Source organism: Manis pentadactyla, chromosome 3, assembly GCF_030020395.1.
Source record: "Manis pentadactyla isolate mManPen7 chromosome 3, mManPen7.hap1, whole genome shotgun sequence".
In the NCBI taxonomy this organism is placed as follows: Eukaryota; Metazoa; Chordata; class Mammalia; order Pholidota; family Manidae; genus Manis; species Manis pentadactyla.
Window position 1 is genome coordinate 149,843,864 of NC_080021.1, and position 17,185 is coordinate 149,861,048.

General features: G+C 37.3%; 1 long non-coding RNA gene across 1 annotated transcript; it reads right to left on the reverse strand.

Moving 5' to 3' along the window:
• Positions 1-10,944: 10,944 nt before the first annotated feature.
• On the reverse strand, positions 10,945-15,020 carry LOC118916429 (uncharacterized). Its single transcript, XR_005026381.2, has 3 exons — positions 14,976-15,020; positions 14,261-14,332; positions 10,945-11,158 (listed from the first exon to the last, which is right to left on the reverse strand). It is a non-coding gene; the product is annotated as an uncharacterized LOC118916429 (long non-coding RNA).
• Between the last annotated feature and the right edge of the window lie 2,165 nt (positions 15,021-17,185).

The window sequence follows — 17,185 nt, forward strand, 5'->3', positions numbered from 1 at the left end:
AAGTGAAAAATAAATATAGATTAAGACACAAATGGAGAAGTTATATTAAAGATATGGGAAAATTATGAGAGAAATAGAAGTAACCATCAAAATACAGTATAAAATCTGAATAACTTATACATGTGGATTACAAAACAATAAAAATGTCAACAATAATTTCTGGAAATTAAGATATATAATGAAATAATACTTTTACAATAAAATGAAGATAAAACTATGAGATATACCAAATAAAAACTGCAAGGACAGAATTAAATATCAAGTAAAAATGGTTTAATTGCCTAACTTTACATAGGCTAGAGTTGAAAGGAGTTTTCTCACCATAGTTTATGTTGCACAACATAGAAAAAGGAGAGGGAGAACTGAAGCCAAAGAAATGTAAAAATATGAAATAGAATAGCCAGTAGAATGAGATGATAAATATGTGTATTTATTGTAACAATACAAAAATGAATTTGATCTACTAAAAGAGTAAGAATATCAAAATGAGTCAGAAATGAAATCCAACTGTACTAATTACAGGAAAGTTACTTGAAATAATGTTGTTTTTAAGAATTTTTTTAAAAGTATGGACAAAAATATCAGGGAAAGGGGAACAGGATAGATAATTTCAATATCAGAGAAAGACTGTTAACAGAAATCCCTTGCATCAACATAATACATAATACATAAAACATAAATAATGTGACATCAGCAAAGATGCAGAATTTATATGTCTTAAAAATAGGCATACATTTTGAAATATCCAGTTTATTTCTAGGAGATTGCATCTTTTAGTCCTATATCCTTTTAGAGTAATAAGTGGTGGACATGCATGCCTGTATGCATTCATCATACTTTATTTTTACTTAAAATTTTCTCAGTTTTATTGAGAAAAAATTGACATATATCACTGTATGCGTGTATGGTGTACAGCAGGATGGTTTGATTTACATGTATTGTGAAATGATGACCACAGTAGGGCCAGCTAACATCCACCTTCTCATATAGAGACAATAAAAAGAAAAGAAAGAAAAAAGAATAAAGGGGAAAAAAATTTCTCCTTGTAAGAAATCTTTAAGATTTACTCTTGCTTTAATAACTAATGTATAGTACAGTAGGGTGAGCTATAGACATCGTGTTGTAAATTACAGCCCTAATACTTCTTTTTCTTATTATTTGATATTTGTACCTTTTGTCCATCTTTCTCTAATTCCCTCTCCCCCAACCCCCCATCTGATAACCATACATCCGACCTCTTTCTATTTTTTTACATTTATAATTGTGAAAAACTCTTAGTGTCATAAATATCCAAAATTACAGAATTGGTTATTGTAAATCCAGGGGGGAAATATTTTTCCAGCCTGGGGAAAAATACCTTTGAACCAACATCAGTCAAAGGAAGAAATAAAGTGGGAGAAACCTTTTTATTGCTTACAAGCAGTCTTCACTTCTGCTTGCCCATGTCTCTCGAGACCCAGCTGCAAAAAGGGACCCCTGGTCCAGATATCCTCTCACATATCTCTGGTCCAGATATGCCCTCTCGCCCCCTTGTAACTACCTATTGATATGGAAATGGGCTACTTCTCAGCACCCCTAGGAAAGACCTCTTGATATAAAGATGCACTAGTGCCAGGCGAGATTCTAGAAGTATTGCAGTTTTACTCACAGCCCACCCCTACAGAAATCTCGCCTCACAATCTACTTGCTCCCTATATTCCACAATGGCCCCTGTGCAAGAAAACTTGAGCACTGTAACCAGACTAATAACATACAGTAACAATGGCAATAAAATCATGATAATCCTCAAACTGGGGGACTTAGCTAAGCTCAAAGTCCTATGTAGATTTGGTCCATAGATTGCCCATCCCACAGGCAGTCGGTAGTGAATGGGTAGGGAGTTCAGAGCAATCATCATGCTGCAGCTGCAGCCAGGGGGCAGGTCCAGGCTACAGGAACTGTAGAATAAAATAACCTTAAGGGCAATAACATATATGTTTTAATGACACCAGCATAGGCAAATCTTGTCCATCAGGTAGGATACATACAAGAGAGTGGTCCTGTAGTAGGAGAGTGGCAGGAATGGGATCTCATTGTGGTCTAGTATACCAGATTTTCACCCCCCTCTCTGTGGGAGTCACATATGGTACAATATATAGGGCTATGGGAGGTACATGCACTGCCTGTAAAGATAAAACAAAACTTCCATTTTGTTTCAGGTACATGACCATGATCTTTGGAGTCCATAATGTTGTTACTCTAGGAACACACAGGAGGCCAGCTTCCAAGCCTTTTCCCCCAAGGTGTCAGAAGGGCCAGCCATTGCTGGTCTATGTGTCAAAATGTCTAGGGGCACATTCACTCAACAGAATCTCTAGGGTTTAACACAGTTAGGGCTGGAATCAGGATGTTGCTCTGCTGGCCATATCCTGGCTTCAATAACTCCTCTTTGGTTTGCACATACACTTGTATAGGAGAGGCAGCAATGTGTGTTACCATGTCCACAAGGCTCAAGGCTCCTTTTTGAGGCTTCTCATTCAAACATTGTAGCACTGTCCATAAGCAAACTGAACAGCCCTATAGACTATTGGTGTCTGACTTCAGGCCAGATTTCAACAAACCATTGAACCTCTGTATCATTACTGCCTCATTAGTAGGGTTATATGGTCCATGAAAGTGCCACTTTATTCCTAATTGCTGCAGCCATTCTTGTAACACATGTCCAGTAAAGTGGGTGCCTTGATCCCTCTCAGTCACCTGCGGCCGGCCATAGGCTGCAAAGAGACACTCTATGCCCCTCATAGTGGTTTGCTGATTTGCATGATGTGCAGGAAAGGCAACCAGGAGACCAGTAGCCGTGTCCACACAAGTCATGGCATATATCCTTCTGATAGGGGCAGAGGCCCAATATAGTCTATCTGCCATCTGACAAGGGATATTGGCCCCCTTCCTATTGTCCCGTGTGCTGTGGAACTCAGTGTAAGTCCCTCTTGGAGCACACACGGCACTCCTTCAGGACTGTGCTGACTTCCTCAAAGGTCAACTGTAAGCCCCATATAAAGGATTCAGAATTTGTGCCAAGTGTGAGCTAAACACTCTCCAGTAGCCCAAAAGACCCAAAAACTCTTGTAGTACTGCCACAGTGGTAGGGGTTAGGAAAGCCTGGACCTTGTCTATAACTGCTTCAGGAATAACTTTAGTTTTATCTGACCAGACAACCCCGAAAAACTTTATGGACAAACCAGATCCCTGAACCTTGGTGCTGTTCACAGCCCATCCTTTCTCCTGTAGATGTTGCAGCAGTCTAGGAACTGCCATTCTAAATCTGCAAGAGAATCAGATGTGGGCATGATATCGTCAAGGTAGGGAGTGATACAGCAGTACTGTTTGCAGTTTATTCCATGTGGCCAAGTCCTGGGCTACAAGTCTGTGACAAATGGAGGGACTGTAGAGGTATCCCTGTGGTAGAACAGTGAACGTCCACTGCCGGCCTTCCCAAGTGAAGGCAAACTGTTCCTGACTTTCCTGTGCTATGTCAATAGAGAAGAAAGCATCAGCAAGGTCCACAACATAATGATATGTCCCTAGTTCATGACTGAGGGTGTCCATAACGGCTACTACAGAGGGGAAAGCACTGTGCAAAGGGGATGTAACTTTATTCAATTCCCTATAATCCACAGTCATACACCAGGAGCCATTTGGCTTTTTCACTGGCCACACCAGGAAATTAAAAGGACTACAAGTGGACTTTATGATGCCCACCTCTACAACTCCTACAGAGTTTCTCCAATTTTCTTGTGCCCCCCAGGCAATTTATACTGCTTAGTATTTGTCACCTGCCATGGTACAGGCTGAGCTACAGGCAGGTGCTGAACATGTCTTCTCAGAACTGCCTTTACCATATGTACCCTCAGTCTGAACTCACCTGTACTGGTCTGTAACCACAGGCCCTGCAGGATATCCACCCCCAAAATATATTCTGGGATGGGAGAAATGTACATGGTATACTCCTTTGGGGGTAAATGCCCTATCCCTAAAGGAATTTGGGCTTTCTTCACTCTAATTGCCTTAGCCCCATAGCCATCTATCACCTCAGAGGTCCCAGGAAAATGCTCAGGGTTGCCGTAAATCAGAGAACATTCAGCTCCTTTGTCCAGTGCCAGGATATGTTGTACATTAATGGGAGACCAATGATTTGGTAATTCTACATGTGGCCCTTGGTCCCCACTATGTCCCTCAAGGTGGGAGCCTTGACCCCCCACCCCCACAGTCAAACCTCAACACCCAATCATCATCCTGGAGGGTGAGGGCCCAGGCAGAGCCTGAGTACTGTCCCCTAGGAAGTCTTGCCGAAACACAGGCTGTACATGGGGCTTTGCCTCTGGCTTCCGAGTCCTGGACCTCAGCAGCTGGAACTGCTGCTCTGGATTTAATTGGTGCCATAGTTCTAACAGATCCTATTGGGCTTCCCATCAAGTTTTTCTTTCACTACCCCGGCCTTTATAAATCAACCTATGTCTGGGTCCTTGAGACCTTCACAGGGCCCTTTGCACCTCTCCTTTATGTTGTAGCCTGTACTTCCTTCCATGCTCTTGTTGTTTCAACTTCCCCCAGATCTGCCAAATTATGAGGAGCCTCACTTACAGATTGCCCAATTGGAAGCCCTACAGATAGGGGGATCCACTATCTCTAGGGGCAGCCCACCCAACAGATTTTGGGCTCAGAGGTCCTACCAACTACTGCCAGATGTAACTCTGGGGGGAAATATTTTCCCAGCTGGGGAAAATACTTTGATACTGAAATCAGTCAAAGGAATAAATGAAGTGGGAGAAAGCTGTTTATTGCCTACAGTCAGTTGTTCTCTTCTGCTCACTTGTGTCTCTCATGACCTGGCTGCAAAAAGGAACCCCACCAAACCTTTCTGGTCCAGTTATACCCTAGTGCCCTCTTGTGATTACCTATTGATGTGGAGATGAATTACTTCTCTCCACCGCCTTGGAAACACCTATTGATATGGAGATACACCAAGGCCAGCTGAGAGATTCTGGAAGTATTGCAATTTTACCCACAGTTATACATCCATATGTTGGACTACTCTGTTGTTAGTTAAAATATGCAAAGATGAATAATGACAATTTAAAATGTTTATTATTTATTCCTAAGATGTTAAGCAGTAAGATATATATATAGAATGCTAAATATAGCTATGTATATTTACAAATAGACTGGTCGGATATACTGTAAGTGATTATTCTTTTGGTTGTGGAATAATGGGTAAATTTGTCAGAATTCTTTTGACTGCATGTATCAAAACTCTTAACCCAAAAGGACTTGAGTAAAAATAGTGTTTACTTGCCCTATATAACTGGAAAGCCCAAGGGTAAGTCTGCTTTCCTAGAAAGGTAAATCCAGGGGTTACAACAACATGAGAGAGACTTCATTTCTTTCCATTGTTAGCTCTGTTTTTGCTCTGTGTGTGTGTGTCTGTGTGTGTCCGTGTGTTTCCTTTATGTACAAGTGACAGCCCCTTGTACCTCCAAGTTTCTGTGGTTGAATCTGGGGATAAAGAAAAGTAAAAACATGTATTTCTAGCAACTTCTACATAAGTCCCAGGAGTCACTGCTTGAACCCTAGTTGCTGCCTTCGCATCCACCAGCATGGTTTATGAACCATGTATTGAGCTCATTGGTCAGATTTGGGTAACATTCTGACCCTGAATTGGAGAGTTGAGCCCTATCTGAAGCACATGCATTAAACGTTGGAAAAAGTTGCCCTTGCCACTCGAAATTAGGTAGAAATAAAGGTAAAAAAGGAGGTCAGAGAGGTAAAACACCAGGGTATACTACCATTGTTAATTTGATTATTTTCCTTAGTATTTTTTAGTTTTTTCCACATGTTTTACTTAGAGCATGTTTTATTTAAATATGTTCACCTAGAACAAATATTCTTATTCTTGTTTAGTCCTGGAAATATATCCTAAGGAAGCAATTTAAGAGAAGGAAAAATCTTATATGCCAGTAGATATTCATTTCAACAGTATCTATAATTGCAAAGTACAATGCACTAAAATATAAAATAAATAATTGTATAATTAATTTTAGTAAGCTATTCGATTTTGTATTTGCAGCTACATAAGTAAATTATTGTAAAAACTAGTAACTGCACAAAATGTATTTGTAATATGGTATAATATTTAATACAACAGAATGGAAATGTGGGTAGGCTGTTTTCTGATACTGTAAAAATGTTGAGAAAAGTTTTATAAATGAGCAAGCTTAGATGAATACAGTTATCATGCTAGGAAGATTATCTTTGTCTTTTGAGGGATCTTAAAATTGTAATCTATTAAACAAAAAAGTAAAAAGTACCTGAAGACATTCTTTTAGAGTTTAAGAATTATATAAGAATCAGAAGTAATTAGGCTTTATATATATATATCTCTTTAAAATTCTGATATAACAAACTCTACAGCCACTAATAATAGCTAAGCCAATCACAATAAAAAATAACCACAATCATTTTTCCTTACCATATGTTAAGATATTTTCCCTGTTTCCTAAAATTACAAATCTTTAAGGAAATAAACCAGTTTGGGCTCTTACAAACTCAGATTTATGTCCATGCATTAATTGTTCATGGCCTTTAATACTAAATTATAAGTGGACACTCTTTGTTCAAGTGTATTTTTTTTCTATGTTTTTATCAGTGTTGGTAAACTGAAAATAAACTACACTATATGCTAACAATATGAGGTTCAAATCTACCTCCACTATTTACTGTTGGGATAGCCTTGAGAAAGTTCCTAAATTTCTTTGCATCTCAGGCTTAACATCTGCAACTTAGGGGCATTTTCCCAACTTACTGGGCACTGTGCATATTAAATAAGTGCTTTATGCAAAAGTGGCTGCCATACTGCAGGATCCATAATGGTTCCCTTGAAATATTAACAGCTTTAGTGTCCAAACATCAGCAAATACTGCAAACAGTTATCCTTCTCTGTCACTTTTTACTCTTTCCATTAAATTGTGTGGGGATGAATTGAATCCTTGCCCTTCTGACAGTATAGAAATGGCTGAGGAGGGAGATCATTTCTGGGAATAGTCATATTTCCCAGCTGAGATAAACTGACAAGGAGGATGAAAGGTCATTCTAGAGAAACAATCCAAATGAGTTTTTACCACCTAAGATGTCCCAAAAGATTCTATAGGAAATGAAAGTAAAAGTGACAGAAAGAGCAATGGTGTTAATATGTTTCTAACTTAAGTAAAAGGCATATGCATTTCCTAATGTGTGCGAAATGAATACTCTCAGTGTAGTGTCTAGCCCTCTGGTGGCATTCAATAAGTGCTTAATAATGGCAAGGATAATGCGATTATTTTTCACCCCTCTGCCCTTTCAAGAGGTCTCTGAAGTGAGGGCAGTCTATAACCTCTTAATATCTGCAGGTGACTGTGTTAAGTAGCATTACCTGGACCAAGAAAGGACACACAAACTAAAAGATCAGGGTCATGGATGGTTTTTTGTGCTTAGGTATTTTTTCCCATGATTCTGAATTCAGTGAAGCCTCTTGTCACACAATCACCTAGAGAGCAAGGCACTGGAGAAATAGAAGTAAGCAATTAAAATCCCATTTGCTGCCCTAGGCTTGTTTTGAGTTCATTGTTCAGCAGATGAGCTAGTTCAAGAGTTTCACTTTCAGCAGTTCATTTGTTTGAACTTGGGACCAATAAAAGCAAGAGGCCAGATAAAACAGGAGGAAATAGTTATGGCTTGGGAATGTAACTAAAACTGGTAGTAATACCAAATAATCTATAAAGTGACAGCTACTGGATGGCTTTATTTTCAAAATTTTTAGATTATGGAATGTAGTAAAGGTCTAACTTTTGTCCGTTTTCATTACCCAGGCTATTTTTAATGAGTCATTTCTCAGAACACAGTGTCTCCAAGAATCAATACTGTCTTTCCTTCCTTTCTTTAAGCAGTGATCTGATAAATGACCCTAAGATGAAAATCTTCTGCCAAATCTTCATGTTTTCTTGGAACCCACTAATGGTGGTGAGCTCTGAAATTAAGGTGTGCTATTAATTGAAAAAAACATTAATGAATACATCTTATTTGAGAAAGTAATATAGGACTAAGACATGTAACATTCTCATACCACAGCTTCTTTATGATGGTTCAGAAGAGCTACATCACTTAAAATTTTGTTGAGAAGGAAATGTGGGAAGAAGGTATGTTAGAAAAGACAACTTTAGATACTGCTAATCTCATGCTATTGGGAGAGTTTGTGAGAATAGGTATCCCTGTGGACCTGACTATTTTATTTTAGTGTGATTCCAGACCTGGTTTCTTGTTTTCTGACAATAATATGTTCTTAAGTAAGGCTCATGATTTTATTTTAAACACAAAGGATGGCTATGGTAGCCAGCTACTGAGATGGCCCCAATGATACCCCACCTGCTGGGATTCACACCTTGGTAAACTTCCCTCCCCCAGTGAAGAGGGATGACCTATGTAAACCCTGGGATTTGAAGAAATGACAGTGTGTCTTCCAAAGTTAGGTAATAAGAAAACACTGATAACTCCATCTTCCTCTTGAATCACTTACTCTGAGGGAAGCCAGCTGCCATGCAGTAAGGGCACTCAAACAGCCTAATGCAGAGGTTTATGTGGTAAGAGATTGAGGCTTTTGGTAATAAGCAGATGTATGGGTCAATTTGGAAGTGTATCCCTTCAGTCCCAGTTAAGCTTTCAGATGAATACAGTGCCAGCTAACATCTTGACTGCAACCTCCTTAAAAACCCTGAGCCCAAACCTTTCAACTAAGTCTCTGTGAAATTCCTGACCTCAGAAATAAGTGAAATAATAAGCATTTGCTGATTTCTGGATTACACACTAATATATATATACAATTGGTAAAAGGAATTATGCCATTAAATACTGAGAATTGTTATGGTCATTACTTTGAAAATACTTTCATAAATTCAAGTCCTCTAGCTTTATTTTTAATATACTCAATACTTCTTTGCAAGATCTTTTTTCTTGCTGTTTTATTCTCCAAGGATGCTCCTGCATCCTTTGCACTTGTCAAAATTCCACCTATTCAGTTGCTAAAATTCCAAATTCCCTTTCCATGCAACCATCTGCCCAGAGGCAAGCTCATGCCTCAGAACTCAGAACTCTCATAATGCCTCACTTATACCTTTCTTATAACACATCATGCATTGTATTGTTTTTTTCTTGTCTTAACATAGCCAGATTAATATTCTTGAGGCCCTGGGCATCTCTTATTGGTCTTCTATTCATTGTGATTACCAGTGTTGAGACTGCTGTAGTGTAAAAAGTAGTCTCTGAAATGAGAGCAAACCAAAAGCAGGATTCAAATCCTTACTTATCATCTCAAATGAGAGTTGTCTCATCTATGAAATGAATGTAGGAACAATGAAGTGTCAGAGTTATCATGAAGGGGTGATGGTGTAATTTAGGAAATGTACCTGGTACAGTTTTGGCATACTATAAGTGCTCAAAAAATAATTATAACATTGTGCCATTTTTACTTTCTGTTCATGTAGGATATAATAATATCTAATATATCTTGACTATTTCTTATGTGTCAAGCTGTATTTTAGGCTTTTCATATTGATTATTTTATTTAACCTTCCCACAAAGGTTATACAATATCAGCACTCAAAGTGAAAAAATCAGAGCATAAAGATGTTAGAAAGCTTACCTGAAGTTATGAAACTGGTAAGTGGCAGTCTGAATTAGTAATAGCGGTTTCTAGTGCCTAACCAATGTAAAATATTGCCTTGCCCTTAAATATGAGTTGAATATGTCAATTTACTGGACAAATGAAAGAGTGTGATTTACTTGGATATTGTTTGTCTTTGTGAATCATTTATATTTTTTGTTTACTCAAATTAGGGAACAAATCCATATAGAAACAAAAAATATATATGAGGACAGGGGCTACAGACATCTTTTACATATTTTTCTTTAGATAATTCACTCCTTTGTAAATTTAAAGTAGCCAGATAGAAACTCACAGAGAACCAGGATGGTCCTTGATTATGTAGGCATTTGTTTTTATTAAAAAGTGTGAAACTGTACTATCCACTCCATGAAAGAACTCATTAGAAATGGAGTTGAAGAGTATGCCTCAGCAGTTAATAGCACAAAGTTAATGCCAACAAAGTTGTATTGACAATCCATTTGTAAAACAAGGTAAATAATTCCAATCCTATGTGGAATACTAGGTTCACTCAGTGAATGGTGATCTTCTTATTTCCACACTGCCCGTGGGCTTTGTCAGAATGGGAAAGGTTATGCTTCCATAACAAGAAACTCCAAAAATCTAAGCGGCTTAAAAATAATAAACGTTTGTTTCCACCTCACTCAAAATCCTCTACAAGTTTTGGTGACTCCCTAAGTCACTTGCAGTCTGTGTTATTATTTAGTATTGCCCTTCCATATCAACATATGCTTTCACAATTGCTGAGTTAGAGGAAGAAAAGTAAAGTCTAACACCAGCAATTAGAGGCTTCTGCCTAGAAGCAACACATGCCACTTCCATTTCCATTCCATTAGTGAAGCAACACCTATGACCATGCTTAGCTTACAAAATAGGGAGGTACAGTAGTTTCAATACTGTGAAGGCCGACAACCAAAACTATTAGTGAGCAGCTTTATCAGTACCATGTCATTATTGTTTTATACGTACGTATCCACAGGAAGATTTACTCTATCACTGATTCAAGGTAAAAATGGTTAGACTCTAGCTAATATTGATTTTAACTCATTTTTTTTACCATACAGGTAGTTGTTCATTGTGTGTTTTGATAATTAAAAAGTGAATCATTTGCTATAAATTATTGTTGTTTTAATGAGTAGAAAGTTACCTACTATATGTGTGTAAATATGTGCGCGCGCGCGCGCGCACACACACACACACACACACATGCAATGATGATTTAATAGATGAACTTCTAGATCTGCTTTTATTAATGGCTGTCCTTCGAGAGAGAGAGAGAGAAAACTTGCAGTCACATGCAGAGATTTTCTTGCCAACTGTCTATTGAAATCAGTTGGGTTGTCGTGGATAAGTCCCTTCTGTGCAGGACCAAATCTTCACCCTTTTGCTTTGCTGTGTCAGAGAGCTCTATCCATGGCATAGAACAAACTGGAGAAGAAATTTAACATAGTATCTACTTGTCACTTTATTCATAAAATAAAATGAAAACATGTTCTATAGAGCATAACCTTTCAAATACGAGCTGAGTTCATTGTGGCTTCAAACAAGTAAACATACCAGCTGCATGTTAGTACTTTGACATCTTTAGAACAAGGTTTCATGGTATATTTAATATCTTCTTTTATTCTTATAAACTATAATGTCTTATCAGAATGAGCACTTGAAAGAGAAAATCATACAACCACCAACTGGTATATCCTCAACCAATGCTATTCTCTCTTGTTCCCATGAAGTATGTGTTCTCGGCTCTTGAAAAGCCAAATCATCCCTCATCCTTCATATTGCTTTAACATTTGAGTGATGATGTATGACTTAGGTAAGATAAACACAAACATAAACAGACATTTAAATGTATGAGGTTACTTTACTTTGTATTTCATCCAGATAAAACACAGAATTTTATTTAGGTAGATTCCTTCTTTAAATAATATGAATTTTTTTTTAGGAAACTTAAGCAACTTCATTTTTCAAGTAATAAGTATAATAAATTGTGATATGTATCTATTATATATATACATAACATATACATACATATACATCAAATAATTACCTTATTAAAAACAAATAGTGGATAAATTATAATTTTAAAAGAGATCAATGTACTGTATATCCATTATGCATGACTTACTAGTTTCTAAATAGTACATTGTCATTAGGAGCAATGTGCAAAGTTGACAAATTAAGCTCTACTAATAGACATTAATGGCAAGACGTGAGTTACTCATGGTAATTTTAAAATGTTGTGGCTTTTGAACAGATTTTTTTTTTTTAAAGAATATTTTCAACACCCTGGTGTAAAGCTTCTGTAGGGTTATTTGACAGATGTCCTGTGAGTTCCTCCGAAGCAGGGGATAAAAGTGTAGTGCTCCAAACAAGAAAGTGTGAGCAGAATGGCTTTTGGGCATGTGGGTAGGGAGGCTGGCACTTTCTCAGTTCAGTTAGATGGAATTTTAAATTGTGAATTTGCACAGAGCTGAAAAAGACAGTCATATGGAAGTTTGTTTTTATTCTTTAAGTGAATCCTGTCCTGACCTTGATACATTCATTCTGAGCTACTAATGTAGAATCTTCCTGTAATGTAAGATGTTGCGACACATATGTTCATGTAGAAACATGTTTCCTTCTCAGAAATGGGGGTACAGGGTATCTAAAACAATTTGCTTCAGCATGACCGAACTGACTTTCTGAAATACATGAGCTTTCTCAGATGCATGGGAATTGAATAAATATTTTGGCTGATGATTTTAGTTCGAGTCAGGATGGAGAGCATATTCAACCAGACCTCTCCCACTAATTATAACCAAAACTCCGTATGAACACAACACATAAAGCAAATATCAGAAGAGCCTAAGAGGTGGAGAAGAGAAGATGAACTGGCTAGGGATTCCCCAGTAGGGCGTGTCCGGGAGATGGTATATACGCCCTTGTCTGTGTCCTAAAGCAACCCACAATTCACTAACGTTAATGAGCATAGTCCAAAAAGAGAAAAGAAAAGTCCAGTTTTCTCTGGCCAGAGGACTAAAAACAGGGTATCCCTGAAGTACAGAAGACATTTTGACTATAAAGCCACTCTGGGAAAAAAGTTAATTATGAAACTAAATATCCAAGTATACATTTATCATATAAATCAGCATTCTTATTCTTGGATATTTGCTCCAAAGTAATGAAAGTTGCTATTCACCCACCAAAAAACCTCAACATAATGAATGTTAATAGTAGCTTTATTTGTGATCAGTAAAAACTACTAACAACCAATAGTTAAATGATATAAATGACTCTATGATGTTATTTTTATGTATATTTGGCCTTTATTTTTTTCATGGATCACAGGTTACAAAAATACGTGCAATCTCATGGGAGATAATTTTATTTTACTGGTAAATTAGTAAGCAGCATTATTGGAAAGTCAGTGTTCAAGTCTACCAAAAAAAAGTAAAGAAAGAGAAACACTGAAACTAAGGTACTAAAATGTAACTAAAGTCATAATCCACCCTTTATAGTTTGAGCATCAATATCACTGTCCAGGACTATCCTTTGGGATAATAATATTAAATAATTAATAGTGCTATAAAAATATCCTTTTTTCCCCCATATTTCTTTTTATTGGAGTTCCAAGAACATGCCAACTTAAAAGACTTTTTGGTAACAGTAGGTGTTTATTCAAAGCTCCAATACTAATAGCTTTATCCATAAAGTTCTGACAGGAACTGGGCTAAAAGAGATTCAGCTAGGAGGAATATTGTCATAAGTTAGAATTCTCTCCATATGAAATAGCAGGTATGTGCTCTCTGAAAGTATCTGCTCACTATTTATAAGTGAATCACAGCTCTTTTGTTATCTTAGTGTTGCTAGTTTTGAACTGATGAGGACATGTAGTTACTATATCCAAGCAATGAGGCCAGGTCCTGCCAGACATACTAAGAAATAACAAATATTACTGAGCCCTTCAAGGATTTTGCATTTTGGTTGGATAGATTAGCACCTGGAAAAGTTATTGGTACAAAGCAAATGCTTAAATCTATATTGTTTTCCTTATGTTCTTTGCACTTGGGAAAGAATTTGTCACATACCTCTTCAACATGTATTTTTAACTGTATTTTAAAAGCAGAGTGGTTCCTATAATTAAAAGGATTATATCAATGAACAATGAAATTATTTTAGAGTGTTGAATTATAGCAACACTGTGATCAAAGACAGCTTCTGAAGGTGAAGAGCTAGAAAAGGTCACCACTTCTATGAATGCATAATATCTGGTTAGTTTGTTAAAGTAATAGCCCTATTGCATTATATTATGGCTGTACTTTGCTGTATGTAATGGTACATTTTTCAACTTTAAAATACAGATTTGTTATAATTTGAGATTGAAAATTTCATCAACTTTTCAAAGTCAAATAAAGAACAACTGTGAATGAAATGCCAGAAGTTTACAAAATAAAGGCTTAGACAGGAGATTTGTCTAACTCTCCTCAAAAATCTCAGTTCAGAACTAAAAAATAAATACACTGTTGTTACATTCTTTAAAAAACTTACTTTATATGCACAGTAGCTCATCAGCTTCCAAACAGCTCAGAATATTTGGGCTTTCCTCTCACTGGAGACTTACTATGGATAAAGTTAGTTCATTGGGAAGTTAATTTGAGCCAAGGAAATAAAAACAGTTCTGTAGAATTCATTGCCTTCATTCAAAAAAAGTTATTACCTGCTATTTCCTGTACAGGAGTATTGGAAAAGAATCACTAAATTACAACTACAGATACATTTGAATTGATTTTAAAATAAACTGAGGATAAAAAGAGAGGCCTAAAGTCTCAACACCATGCTAGGGTGGGGTGAGGGAGAAACTGAAAAATCTATTTTATCTATTAAGATTATAATAAATCTTATTTTTGATTGTACACAGATACTCTATTCATTACATAGAATAATCCAGTATCCCACAAATAAATGGTTAAACTATTCAGGCAAGAAATCTAGTCTCCTGGTCTAACACAGAGAGCTGTTTATACAAAAAAAAATGTGCCATTTCTTGGATGGTTAATCAGGTACCCATAGTTCATTTTATACATTTTGTAAATACATTGTTTTTCTTATAAGAACATGATATTTGTTCATGTAAGTCTTTTGTCGAAATACCACTAATGCCCCTTCCCTCCCATCTCATTCACAATAAGATCCCATATAAACTAGCCCTCATGCTCTCTGCCAACATACATTTCCCCCCATCTACTCCCAACTCACTTCCTACCAGTTTTCCCTGTGCTCCAGCCACACACGGCCTCTCCAGTGTTCCTCAAACCTGATAAGCCTGCTCTTGCTTGATGGCCTTGGCACTTGTTTTTCCAGTTGCCTACATGATCTTACCAAGTTATCAACATGTTTCAACTCCTGACTTCCTTCATGTCTCTTTTAAAAAGCCCCATATCAGAGATTTTTCCCTAAGAGCTTCCAGAAAGGAAAGCAGCCTAATAACACATTGGCTTCAGTCTGATGAGAGCCATATCAGATTTCTGACCTGCAGACCTGTTAAAATAATAAACTTGTGTTTATTTAAGCCACTAAGTTTGTGGTAATTTGTTATGAAAGAAATAGAAAATAAGTGTGAGTTCCCAGACTAGTGGGTGCATAGAGATGTCAGCAAGTGGCAAGCTCTTGAAGTTTTGTGGGACTCAATTTTTTTCTATTCTCTGGCACTTACTTGTCTTACCAAGGTTTCTAAAGTAGTTGCTACCTTCTCCTCTCCAAGTCCATAGAAGAGGATATCATCAATGTAGTGGACCAGTATGATATCCTGTGGACTGTAAACAATTGATTACCCTGCAAATAAGAGTGTGACACAACTGGAGAGCTGATATACTCTGAGGTAGAATTGTGAAGATGTACTGCTGTTCTATACAAGAAAAATAAAGATGCATCTGATTTTCTCTTCTAGTCAGTCAGAAATAAATAAACAAACAAATAAGCATCTACAAGCTCAATGGCTATATATCAGATATCAGAGGAATGTGTTGATTTATTAAGGAAGTGAAACTACATGTGGAAGTTCAGCTTGACATTGTAATCATCCATTGATTAAATTTATCCACGTAGCAAAGTAAATAAGAACAGGTTCAAGGCATGAGAACCATGTTGCGTATGAATTCTAACAAAGCCATCTACTTGAGGGGGTTTTTAAAAATCAGGTAGATAAGATGACCCATTGTGGTTCTTTTTTCTGTAACTGGTCATGTGGTCATGGTCATTATTTCTGACTATCTTTTCTGCACTACCCATCCCATCCCATATTCCCTTTGCTCTCAGCAAGCACCCCCGCCGTATATTGGTTTCTTGCCTGGTGTGACGACATATTGGCCACCAATTTAGAGGCTATATAAACTGTACAGAATCTGAGAATGCTATCCCAGACTTGTAAGCTATTGAGTCCCAGAAGGTGCTCTAACTGAATCTTCAGAAGCCCATTCCACAGTTCTCTCAGCTCAGCTGCTTTGGAGTGATGGAGAACATGGTAACATCAGTTAATCCTGGGAGTATTGCTGCACATCATTTTTTTTTATAGACATCCTTGGTCAGATAATAATTTATTGATCAAAAGCAACCACGTATGGAATAACATGACAATGACAAAGTCATTCTATAAACCCAAGGAAGGTGGTTTTGCAAAAATGAATGTGAGCAAGGAAGGCAAGTATTAATCCAGATGAGATGTCTATTCCAGTGATAATGAAGTGCTGCCCTTCCTGTGATGGGAGACCTATGAGAGTGTGATGTAATCAAATTACCACCAGGTTCCTGGCTGAACCCCTGGGGACTGTGCTCCATCGGACACTCAATGTGGATCACTTCTGTGGGAAGTTTGGGAATTCCACAGTGGCTGTAGCTAACATGGCCTTTTTAAGTGAAATTCTCTGTTACATGAGTGACTTTCAGGAGCAGCTGGTATACTTCACCAGAGCTGAACACACCTGATTCAGGACATGGAGAAGATAAAGAAGATCAGGTGAGAACTGAAGAATTTGTGGTTCTAGAAGCTGCCCCACCAAATATATGAGCTAACAAATCAATGACAACATGCATGAGCTGCCACAGTGCCTGGCATCTTTCACCAACCTTCAAAGATTAAGAAATGTGACTTCTCTTTCACTTCTATGCTTCTAGGTACCAAGAAATGTGTCTTTTGCAGCCAATACTAACTAGAAAAATGGAATTCTGGGAAATATATTTCTGTGTTAAGTTGACAAATAGCAATATTTTACTAGCATTTTTCATACTTAATATGTTGCTTTTTCCTCCATTATTGTTTCCATAGAGAAAATAAGAAGGTGTGTCACCTGAACATTGAGATGATGGACTGAGTCCATTAAATGATGGCAATTTTCCTGGTAGATGGTAGAAATAAGGGACAACTTTAGGAATAGTTTTCTATTTACAGAAATGGCAAAGAGGGCCACTACTCATTAA